Source organism: Astatotilapia calliptera, chromosome 2, assembly GCF_964374335.1.
Source record: "Astatotilapia calliptera chromosome 2, fAstCal68.1, whole genome shotgun sequence".
NCBI classification, from domain to species: domain Eukaryota; kingdom Metazoa; phylum Chordata; class Actinopteri; order Cichliformes; family Cichlidae; genus Astatotilapia; species Astatotilapia calliptera.
In genome coordinates, this window is record NC_137423.1 from 9786364 (window position 1) to 9798887 (window position 12524).

Here is a 12524-nt window from a genome sequence, read left to right on the forward strand (position 1 = left end):
ATTATGCACACACACAAACACACATGCAGCTATTACCTATTTCTTGTTTTTATACCTAAGATGAATTATTGTTGAATGAAGACATTTTTCAAACAAATGTAAAATGTGGGCAATTGTGTTTATTGTGTAAAGGAAAAGGCAGAAGGGGGGGAAAGGATAGAAAGAATGAAAGAGAGAGATGAGAGAAAACCCCAACAATCCCCTCTGAGCAAGCAGCAGGCGACAGTGGATAGGAAAAACTCCTTTTAAAGTGAAAGACACCTAAAGGAGAAACCTATGGCAGAACCAGGCTCAGGAGGGGGCAGTCAACTGCCGGGACTGGTCGGGGGGTGAGGGTGAAAAAAGAAAAAGGAGGGAGGGGAAGGGGGGAAATGAAGATGGAATAGAGGTGGAGGAAGACGAGGTTACATCAGGTGAGAAGCAGCAGTGCCCCTCCTCCAGAACCAGTGGAAGCGTTTTTTCTTCTTTTTCAGATACTCTTCCACCAGCACTTTTTTCTCAATGATGAGGGTTTTCAGCTCATCGATTGTTTCTGCGTTTTCTTTCTCAAGTTTGTTGCATCTTTTCACCATGTCTTCTAATTGTTCTTGTTTTTCTTTAAGCTTGTCTTTCAGTTCTTTAACTGTTGCCTCCTCTATTCGCTTTGCCTTGTGCACATCTGTGTGCATGTCTTCCAGCTGCTGGTTTCTCTTCTGGATTTCTTGAAGTCTACACTGCAGGTCTTTATGTGTTTTCTGTTGTTCTTGCTTTTGCGCCTGGATTTCAGTGTTTTTGTACTTCAAGGTCTTAGAAAGTTCCTCAAGTTCGGTATTTTTTCTCAGCATCTCATTGATGCTACTCTGCATCGCTGAGCATTGTTTTTCCAGCTTTTTCTTTTCTTCTTCCAGTACAGTTGATTTGTACTTTGTTTCGTTATACAATTCTTGGAGTGCTTGATTTTTCCTCTGGAGATGAAGTTTTTCTTCTTCCTGTTGTATTTTCTGTTGGTCTTTTTCTTGAAGAAGCTCTTTATTTCCGTGCACTTTTTTATCAAGCCTGATTTGGAGCGATCTGTGTTTTTCCTCCATCTCGTCAAGCTTGGAGTCCATTTCCTTCTGTTTCATTTCCATTTGCTTCTTGTCTTGAAGCAACTGTTGACTTTTGTGCAGAGTTTTGTCATGTTTCACCTGCAGCGCTTTGTATTTTTCCTCCATGGCTTGGAGTTTGCTCTGCAGGTCTCTCTGCTCTACGGGCTCTTGTTTCTTTTCTTGGAGGTTCTCCTTATTTCTCTCCAGAGCTTCATCAAGCATTACTCGCAAGCCTTCATTTTGTTTCTCAATGTTCCTCAGCTTGCAATCCATTTCTTCCTTTTTTATTTTCTGTTGGTCTATCTTGTGAAGAAACTCTTTATTTCTCTCCAGAGCTTCATCAAGCATCACTTGCAAGCCTTCATTCTGTTTCTTGATGTGCCTCAGCTTGCAATCCATTTCTTCCTTTTTTATTTTCTGTTGGTCTTTCTCGTGCAGAAACTCTTTATTTCTCTCCAGAGCTTCATCAAGCATCACTTGCAAGCCTTCATTTTGTTTCTCGATGTTCCTCAGCTTGCAATCCATTTCTTCCTGATGTATTTTCTGTTGGTCTTTTTCTTGAAGCAGCTCTTTATTTTTGAGCAGTGTTTCCTCAAGAGTTAGTTGCAGCATTTTCAGTTTTTCCTCCAAGACTTCAAGCTGGGAGTCTGTTTCTTTCTCCAGCATTTCTTGTTGCTCTCTCTCTTGAATGAACTCTTTATTTCTGTGCACTGTTTTCTCAAGCTTGATTTGGAGCGATCTGTGTTTTTCCTCCATCTCGTCAAGCTTGGAGTCAATTTCCTTCTGTTTCATTTCCATTTGCTTCTTGTCTTGAAGCAACTGTTGACTTTTGTGCAGAGTTTTGTCATGTTTCACCTGCAGCGCTTTGTATTTTTCCTCCATGGCTTGGAGTTTGCTCTGCATGTCTCTCTGCTGTGTGGACTGTTGCTTCTCTTCTTGGTGGATTTCCTTCAGTTTTTCCAGAGCTTCGTCAAGCTTCTCTTGGAGCTCCTGATTCTTCTTGACCATGTTTTCCTGTTTTATGCTCTCTTTTTTCTCCTTTTGGAGCAGATCTTTATTTTTTTCCAGAGCTCCATCAAGCTTTTCTTGGAGCTCGTGATTCTTCTTGAGCATTTTATCCCCTTTAATGCTCTCTTTTTTCTCATTTTGGAGCAGATCTTTAATTTTTTCTAGAGCTTCATCAAGCTTTTCTTGGAGCTCGTGATTCTTCTTATCTTGGAGAGCCCATTGTTTCTCCTCAATAATACCTTCCCTTTCCTGAAGCTGGTAGGATAATTTTTCTAATTCAGCGCTCTTTCTCTCATTTTCTTCTGTCAGGATCTTAATCTTTTCTCTGTTCATGAGATTTTCCTTCTCCATTTCTTCCAATCGCTTTTCCTCTAATTCCACCTGTTCATCCCAAGGAAGAGAGCTGATGTAAGGGTCTAGGGACTCATACCATGGAATAGAGCTGGGGTCAGCTTCTTGTCTTTCTTGCTCTTTCTGAGACATGTTGGAGTCTGTATACCGTGAGTACGAAAAGTATCCAGATGTTTGAAAATGCTTTACTGGTGAACGTTTGAATGCTGCTAACATAAGTGCTGCAAATAACGGACTGAAAGTTGTACCTCCTCACCCCTATTTATGGATTCAGAAGCCTGTGACATCACAATTCCATAAGCCAATGAGGTTGTCACATGACATTCTAGAATGAGGTCATGTTTTTGTATGAATTTTTTAAATAACATCAACATTCCGTAAGCCAATGAGGTTCTTACATGACTTTTGAATGAGGATAATTATTTTGTGTTAATCGACATAGCCTGCTGCAGCTCAGAGCTCGTGAGCTCCAACGATCCTCCAACCTCAGCCTCCCGGTAGCTTGGATTACAGGCACGCGCCACCGCACCCGGCGAGAAGCAGCTACGTTAACAGGGCTTTTAACTATGTCTGAGGTGACATCATGACACTAACCTGCTGCCCATCATTAGCAAAGTTGTAATGATGGGCAGCAAAGATGAGGAATGAATGGTGCACAATTGTTATATGCAAGTTTTTAGAAAGCTCGTGGTTAACCCAAGAGTATTTTGTCACAATATCAAGAAGAGTAAAGCTTCAGTGTCAAGAATAGATAGGAATATAGGGAATTATATATTTTTATTTAAAGACAGAACTCACATGTTTTCATTTCTAGTCTTTAAAACCTGTCTCTATCAGGGACGTGCAGAGAGGTTTAAAGGGGCGGGTGCTCAAAGTTAAAAAGGGGCACATTGAACCATGCTGAATAACAACAACACACATTCATCAAGAATCTAATATGGGAAGGGCAGGGCTGTGTTGATCTGAGACTGTAGACATTAAAAAGTCCACAGGAGAGATGGTAGCTGATTAAACAAGTTTCATGAGATAATAACAAAATGCAAAGATTGGTGACAGCGCTTGGAACCATAAGGCAACGAAAAACTGTGACATAAACTCGGCTCTGCCTGTGAATCACTCTTTGCTTCTCTTCTTCCTTCCTTCCCATCATTTCATATATCACTCTCCACTTGCTGTCTATCTGAGAACAAGGCACAACTTGCTATTGCAATAAACTATAATCTAATTATCCACACCTAACAACTCTTGCACTTAATCTATAATAAAATGATGACAGCAAAATGTTATAGCCCTGCCTTTAGTAGCCTCATACAGCTCCTACTGTTTCCTCCTCATGTCCTTACCAGCCATGTCTGCACAATGTTATATCATGAGTAATATTTTTTTAAATCCAGCTAAATAAAACACACACATGCACACACAGTGACATTTTAGACCTTCTTCAGAATACTGTATATACTATGGGCATCCTTAAATTATTATTTATTACTAGAGCTACAATAATAAAGCAATGAGGAGGGGGAAGTAATAAATATGAAATAATGTATTTATGATGATTCCATTTGTTTCACTATCCACTCTGTGCAGGGCAAAGCTTATTACATTTTTAAACTGTAGAGATACAATCATTTTACTGCTGTAAAATCCAACTTTTGTCTTATTTAAAATATAAATCTAATATAATCTGCTTCTTAATGTATGTTCTTTAAAATACAGCGTGTGTTTTTTAATATATTATAATTATAATAATTATTATGTGGACATGCATATTAGATCGTTTTTTAGTGAAATATAATCCCTCCAGAAAGGCAGGAAATGCCCAGAAACTTACTTTAAAACTAAATATGTTCCCTAAAACGGTGACAGAGCTACAGACCCATGACAGCCTTACACAGGTAGCCAGCAGCTATGACCAGCACTACTTCTGCAGTTAATAAAAGGACAGGTAATGTTTGTCACGCTGTTGCACACACAGCACGCTCGTTTGTTTCAGTTCGTCAGTTGCAACAAGACAGCTTACCAACGTGTATGTAATAAGCTAATACTCCTGTGTGCTACACACTACAGTGTGCGCTGTACACCTACTTACTGGGTTTGTCGCATCAGTCTGTGTCTCTGAGTTAACTTGTGTTTCTCCTACAGCTCCGGACCGCAACAAATGCGCGTGCTCTTTGTGAGCTCGTTCCCGGCTCGTAACCAGCGCGTTCTGCCGTCGAGGGCGATCATTGGTTAAATGTGATCATGTGACTGATGCAAGCCAGATCCTTTTATTTAGCAAAACTATGATTAATAGTTAAATATTATTGTTGAGGGGCACAGACAGGACTCCGCACGCACACACACATAAAATAAATAAATAAATAAAAAAAATTTAAAAGTTGCCTCAACAAAAGGGCACTTTGGGCACTCATCAGGAAAGGGGCGGGTGCTCAAGCCCCTCTAGCCCCCCCCTGATCTCCTGCTATGCACCACAGACCAACTGCCCCGACGAGGAGAAGACAGAATTCTGGCGCGCCCTCGACGACCACCTGCAAACGATTAGCCCTGAGGAACACGTGGCGGTAGGCGGCGACCTAAATGGACATGTAGGCAAGGGGAGAGACGGATATCACCGATTCCATGGCGGCCAAGGATTTGGGACCAGAAACGACGACGGTTGCCGGGTACTGGACTACGCAGAGGCCCACGATCTTGCCGTGACCAACACCTTCTTCAAAAAGAAGGCGGCACACCTCATCACGTACTCCAGCGGCAGCAGAGACACCCAAATCGACTACTGGCTAGTCCGAAGACCCCATCTCAGCCTAGTCACGAACGTAAAAGTCATACCATCAACCAATATTGGCCCTCAACATCGGCTACTTGTGATGGATCTCCGACTCAACCTTGGCCAACGACGATGAAGAACACCAACCACGACGGTGGAGAAGATCAAGTGGTGGCGCCTCCCTGAGGGATCCAATTTTTATCCATTCATGTACCAGCTACTGGCTTTTTGCTGTTATGTTCTCATATCGCGTGAGAGTTTATTTGCCAGGTGTCAGAAGTCTAATAATGAATAAAGTTCAGGATATGCTTAAAAACTCACCTCAGTATAGCCGTCATCAGAAGGAAGTGCGCTTCACTGACTCATCAACTTGTCACAGGCTTTCCACAAAGTTTCACAGTTGACCTTAAAGTAAGATGCTGCAAGCTTACCTTGCAGTGTATTACTTTTTAAGGTCTAAAGACCTTAAAGTGCGCTATAGATTGAAGTGATTTGAACTGACAACAGGGCTAATTCAGCACTTCAAGTTAACATCAATAAAAGTTTTTAAATTTATTCTGATTTCCGTTTGTTTTCATTGCCTGTGCTATCTGTTATTTAGTTCAAATTGTGGGTAGATAATGCTGTGCTGTCATGTGACCTGTTCTCTCATGTGTGCCTTTCTCTTGTTTTGTATGTATTTCTCGTTTGTTATTTATTCCTATTTTATTCCTGCAATTGGTATGGAATTCATTTTTAAAAAAAATTGATCAGTGTTTTGAAATTAGATGTGATGAAGATGTGACCTTAATTTACAAAATCAACATCATGTTGGATTCAATGAGACATGAAACTAGTGCATGAAACAGGTCTCAGTAAATGTTCTCATAGACTGCAATACACTGCCCCCTGCTGGTCATTATAAAGTCTGCAGATGTCATTTGACATGAATGTCATATTTGTGAAACAAAATAAAGGACTCTGTAAAATAAATGAAAATCAAATATTTATATACAGAATATTTATGTACAAATGCTGAAAAAGACATTTGAACAAGATGCACACCCAGTAAAATTAAAAAAAAGAAAAGAAAAGTCAGTTTTATCATGTGACTATCATGCTGTCATTTCTGCACAATGCACTTTACACCAGATCAAAATAAAACACTGTGAGGTCGTTCTAACCGGAAGCCCAGAGAGCTTCGACAATGCAGCACAATGCCCTGAAGCATCAGCATCAAAATATACTTCAAGTACCAAAAAGTACTCATTGTGCAGAATGCCCTATTTTTGAATAGCTGGACATTTAATTACTTTATCACCAGCTGTGACTACAGCTGATAATCAACCATGTTTCATAGGGATGTGACTACATTTAGAAATGTCACGCATTTTTAGGTATAAAGCAAAAGATGCAATGAAATAAATAAGCTATCACATATTAATCCAAATGAATTCACTGAAATACATCTGCACATTTCTGCAGCCTGACTTATTACACACGTGAACACAGTACACATTTGTTTACTGCAAGCTTGTTTCAGAGATGTGATGCAGTTAAATCTGTATGCGTCTGTTTCCTTGTAGTGTTAGTAGAGATGGTGAACCTGACACAATCCTGTGTTTGGTGTGAAGGAAACCAGTTAACAGCCGGTTTAGTAAAATTCTCTTGAACTCATGGAAAACTCATCGTCGTCTCGAAGTGAGCAGCTGAAGCGTCCCGTGTGATCAGAGGTCCTCGTCATCCTCGCTCACCATGACGTCGAGCTCTTTGTCTTTCCGTACGACGCTCTCGGTGATGAACTCCTTGTGCTGCTCCTCCAGCTCACGCAGCTCTGCCTGCAGGCGCTCCAGGTGGAGCACTCGCCGGTTCCTCAGCAGCCGGCTGGGGAATGGGTTCATGTCGTTGAAGGCGATGCTGGTCAGCTTCCTGCATGGACACACGCAGGTGGAAAGGACTCGATCACCAACACAGAGGAACTGGAAACTGATCAGCTTGAGTGTTTCTGTTTTATGCTGCTTGATACTTCAGGTACTGCAGTTTGAGCAGGAAATACTGGACTGACTGGACCACATGTATCCGAGAGCTGCAGATACTTAAAAATCTTTAAATCGTTGTTACTGTGATCAGGGAAATTTAAACTTCTCACAAAATTTCAGTAAAAAGGGTTTGAAGCTCAAAGATTCAACAGCTACATCCGCTACACTTCTGAGAGTGTAACAGCTCGTAGATTAAGGCGGGTGGAGGCGAGTGCGTACCTGGCATTGGAGACGGTCTTTGTGAAGAAGCGTAGGTACTGGTAGATCTCCACGCTGTCGTGAATCTTCAAGATGTCGTCCTCTTTGTATTTGAACAGAGCCAGAGTGTATCTGAAGATCACCTGCAGCACAGACACGCATTTCATAACAGGACACTCACGCCACACAATTAATTGGAAACTTTGAGGAGGTGAGTCATAAAATTACTCTTTCAGTTGTGGTGCAGTTGGGCCCTTTACTCATTACAGCTCTGATCGATTTCCAATAAGCCACTTGGTTCCTCAGTTGCCAGATAATATTAACTTACTTGGTAGTTGAGCTTTAAGTTTAAATTAAACTTTTGGGTTGGATCTACGTGGCTGAAGCTGTTGTCAGCATTTATCCCTGTGTGGTATATATTTCTGTGTCTGAACTGTGATTTTATTTCCTGAGACAAACGATGTAAAAGCTGCGCTGCATTTGTCACATTGCAGAAACAAGCCCAAAGCCATTGTCCCGCTCATCGTCTGGATTTACGCTGCTTGTGGTAGACTGTGAGGTCGTTACTAGAATGATCTGCTTTCCCACTCCTATTTCATGTCACATGACAGTTCCCCATGCTTAGTAAACAATGTCTTATTACTCCTAAAATGTAAATAAAGACATCTAAAGGTGAAAACAAAATCATTTTTGTTTCCATGGACACTACTGTGGTGCATTCAAGTGTTGTCTGCATTTCTGTCATGGTGTGTTCGGGTGTATGGTACCTTGGTACCCTCATACAGGAAGGCGTCCCACAGAGGCATCAGGATGTCGCTGGGCAGACTCTCCACAAAAACCACCAGGAACCAGTTGAAGGTGACCAGAGAGACGTCAATGTTGTGATCCTCAAAGTGAGATGCCAGGCGAGGAAGCTTCTCCGCCATGAAGTCCTTCAGCACGCGCTGGTCCGCCTGAGCACAAAGACTCACAGAGATCAGCCTCACTGATCACTAAAACAGATCACAGCAGGCAAGCAGGTGAGTGTGTCTGCTGACCTGAGAGGCCACCAGATTCTTGGTGTAGTAGTCCTGAGGCATGATGGCTTCCACCACTGCCACCAGACACCAGAAGGCGTCTTCGTCACTTTGGAGGACCAGCAGAGCGAGGGCCGCTAACCTGTGGACATTGATGGAAGGTGAGGTTCTGCCTGGAAGGCGGGTCCACATACGAACTCAGATATAAAATTTATACTTTTGTTCTGACCTGTTGAGTACCTGGCAGTAGCCAATGGCAGGGTTATGCCCGGAGAAGGCCAGAAGGATGCGGCGGAGCTGCTGGAGGGCGGGGCTGGAGGGCGGGGCTGGACGGCGAGGAGAAGTGCTGATTGGTCGTCAGGGTTCGGTGAAGGTCCAGCTGGACCTGCCTGGAGGCAGGATTAGGAGCTGTCCGACTCTTCTCACACAGCTGGAAACAGAACAGGATTACTGAGTGCTCGCCAGCATTCCCAACAGGAAGAAGGAGGAGCCACCTGTGCTCAGGTGCGGATAAAGCACTCTCTCTCTCTACAGCTGTACCTGCTGATAGCGTTGCGTGTGGCACTCTTGGCTTGTCAAAGTTCTGGCTCGGACCAAACAGCGCCACACTCTCTGCCGATACTCCCGAGGGACGCCTTCACGCACCAGAATTTTGAGCTCAGGTGAGATGATGAAGTCATCGTCGGACCTGCCTGCAAGGTACTGAACCCAGCGGCTCAGCAGGGAGTGCTCCAGACCCTCCTACAGAGACAATGATGTATGATATAAAAAGAGGATAACCATTATCTGTTAAGCATTATGTTACAATGTAACATAATGTAAAATTGTAACATTGTAAACATAATGTTACAATTTTACATTATGTTACAGTTTAACATAAAGTAAAATTGTAACATTATGTTTACAATGTTACAATTTACAAATTGTAACATTGTAAACATAATGTTACAATTTTACATTATGTAACAATTTAACATAATGTAAAATTGTAACATCGTAAACATAATGTTACAATTTTACTTTATGTTACAGTTTAACATCATATAAAATTGTAACATTATGTTTACAATGTTACAATTTACAAATTGTAACATGATGTTACAATTTTACATGATGTTAAATTGTAGCTGTTAAGGGTGGTGAGTTAGCGAACCTAGACGCGGACCTCTCGTTTAAGTTGAACAGTGTCTTTATTTACAGTGAAGCCAAAATCAATCCACAGTTATCCACAGTGCAAGTCCCTTCAGTGCTCCTCTCCCCGTCTCCCCTCGTGTGTCCACAAAACTCCCTAGAATCAGTGAAGTGTCCCCTTCCGTCTCTCCGTCTCGATCGCGTCCAGGCTTAGTAGGCAGCTCAGAGCGGCAGCACTTACGGGTCGGAGGTCTCCCGTTGCTACGCGACCGCGTAACAATCGCAGCGGAGAAAAAGCGGAGCGAGAGAGGAGAACAAAAAAACACACACACACACAGGTCGACCGGTCGGGGCACCGTCCGACTCTGACAGTAACATAATGTAAAATTGTATTATGTTTACAATGTTACAATCCCTACCCTCACCTATGGCCACGAGCTGTGGGTAGTGACCGAAAGAACGAGATCGCGTATACAAGCGGCAGAAATGAGCTTCCTCCGAAGGGTGGCTGGCCTCTCCCTTAGAGATAGGGTGAGAAGTTCGGCCGTCCGGGAGGGGCTCAGAGTAGAGCAGCTGCTGCTCCACATCGAAAGGAGCCAGCTGAGGTGGTTCGGGCATCTGACAAGGATGCCCCCTGGGCGCCTCCTGGGTGAGGTGTTCCAGGCATGTCCCACCGGGAGGAGGCCCCGGGGCAGACCCAGGACACGCTGGAGAGATTATATCTCTCGGCTGGCCTGGGAACGCCTCGGTGTTCCCCCGGATAAGCTGGAGGAGGTGGCTGGGGAGAGGGAGGTCTGGGCCTCTTTGCTTAGGCTGCTGCCCCCGCGACCTCGGATAAAGCGGATGAAGATGGATGGATGGATGGATGTTACAATTGTAAAATTGTAACATTATGTTTACAATGTTACAATTTCACATTATGTTAAATTGCAACATAATGTAAAATCGTAACATTAAGTTTACAATGTTACAATTGTAAATATAATTTACCCAATTAATTCTGTCATAACAGAAGTATGACTTCTCTGTGTTATTAATCCGTATTAATATCATAGGGAGATTAATATCCCTACAATATTAAGCATCAGACTTTATCAAATTTTCTAAAAACTTTTTTTGTTGGATAGTGTAGCGCAGCTGGATAGTGTAGTGGTAATACTACACATCTTTGGAGTCGCACGTTCGATTCCCACCCAGTATCCAGTAAGGGTCCTGGCTAGACCCCTCATGCTAACCAAAAATCCCTGGAATGGTGCGGCTATGTCTGCAGTCTCTCCGCTTAAATTTAGAGCTTGCTTGTTTGTTAAATGTATTATTTACTGTTTTTAGTTTACTCCATGATGGGGCTGGATATGGGGCGTCCTGCACCACCCATCCGGTCTGGAGCATAGCGAAACCATTTCTGCACTGTTTGAACGAAGGTAAACTCAGAAACTGCCCCCACCTGCTGAGTCAGGCCATCTAAGACAACAAAAAAACCCAAAAACAAACAAACAAAAAAACAGTAAAAAAAAGAGGGGTTCAATTAGAGTTCAAATATGAATAACCTCTCGCCAAAAGTCTTTAACAGCTAGAAAGCTGGCAAACTACTAAGCTGATCAACATGAAAGGCACAAGGTGGAAATCAGCAAACTGCTGCCTCACTTTGTTCACCTGTGCTCTATATTTCATGGTCCGGTTGGCTGCAGGACCAAACATTTGGCCTTACACCTTATTTCTTTATGTTTTGCTTCCAAGGTGCCAGACTTGTAGGTAACTTTTTACACTGACATGACCTCAGCAATAGTTTCCAGTCTTTCAACTTCCTTGGGCTTTGGCTGCTTTTTTACTCATTTTCAGTCCAGTCCTTCTACCTGACCATTTTCAGAGAACTCTAAGGAGCTTGGGGGAAAAAAGCAACCGGACTTCTTTAACTTTTTTGAAGACGTTTCGCCTCTCATCCCAGAAGCTTTTTCAGTTCACTGAAGCCTCATAAGAAAGTGACACAATGACATTTAGATAATAAAACTCGCCAAAAATGCACCTTAAGAGCACTGTCTCTTTAAATACCCTCTTTTGCTTGGTCTGCTCCTTATTTTTTCCTCATTTTTTCTTACTTTGGAGGACCAGCAGAGCGAGGGCCGCTAACCTGTGGACATTCATGGAAGGTGAGGTTCTGCCTGGAAGGCGGGTCCACATAAGAACTCAGATATAATATTTATATTTTTGTTCTAACCTGTTGAGTCCCTGGCAGCAGCCAATGGCAAGGTTGTGCCAGCCAGCAGGATGCTGCTGAAGGGCGGGGCTGGAGTCTGAAAGTAAGAGCTCGTTTAGACTCTATTCTGTGAACAGGCTTGCTCCCACGAATATGTGAATTCATCTGTAAAAGAGTTTAACTCTAATGCACCTGTTCCTCCTGCTCCCTGCTGCAGGGCGGCCTGTTGGACTACGAATGCCAGTGCGGAGCTAAGAAGATCAAAGAGGAGCTGTTGTTCTTGAACCTGCCAAAGTGAGTAACCTCAAATCGGTCCCCAAAGGCCTCAAACCACCACAGTTCAGTCGGTGTCAGTTTTGTTCATGTCATGTCCTCCTTGCGTCTTCCTTTGAGCCTCTCCTCTTTGTCTCATCTCTTTCAGTGTGCTGATCCTCCAGCTGAAGTGGTTTACGTTCACTCCATCGTTCACCGTGGAGAAGAAGAACAGCCCCATTGTTCTGACACAGCAGCTGGTGATCAGCCAGGACACAGCCTTTACTGAAGAGGTAAGGGAAAAGGCACACCGTTCATTTCAAGTATGGATGGAGCCCATTTCTAAGCTAACGGGTGGTGCCGCTGCCCTCTCCCAGGAAACTGCTCGCTATTTGTTGGTCAGCGTGATCAGTCGTTTGGGCTCCGCAGCTTACAGCAGTGAGTGGGTGCTTTCAGACACATGTGCTGAATGCAGGTCAACTTTGAAAGTTTATGAGACGTTAATAAGTGCGCCTTCTCCTC

General features: G+C 43.1%; 1 pseudogene; it reads right to left on the reverse strand.

The window, feature by feature from the left end:
• Nucleotides 1-6899: 6899 nt before the first annotated feature.
• On the reverse strand, nt 6900-10785 carry LOC113009556 (TBC1 domain family member 2A-like; annotated as a pseudogene).
• Nucleotides 10786-12524: the final 1739 nt, after the last annotated feature.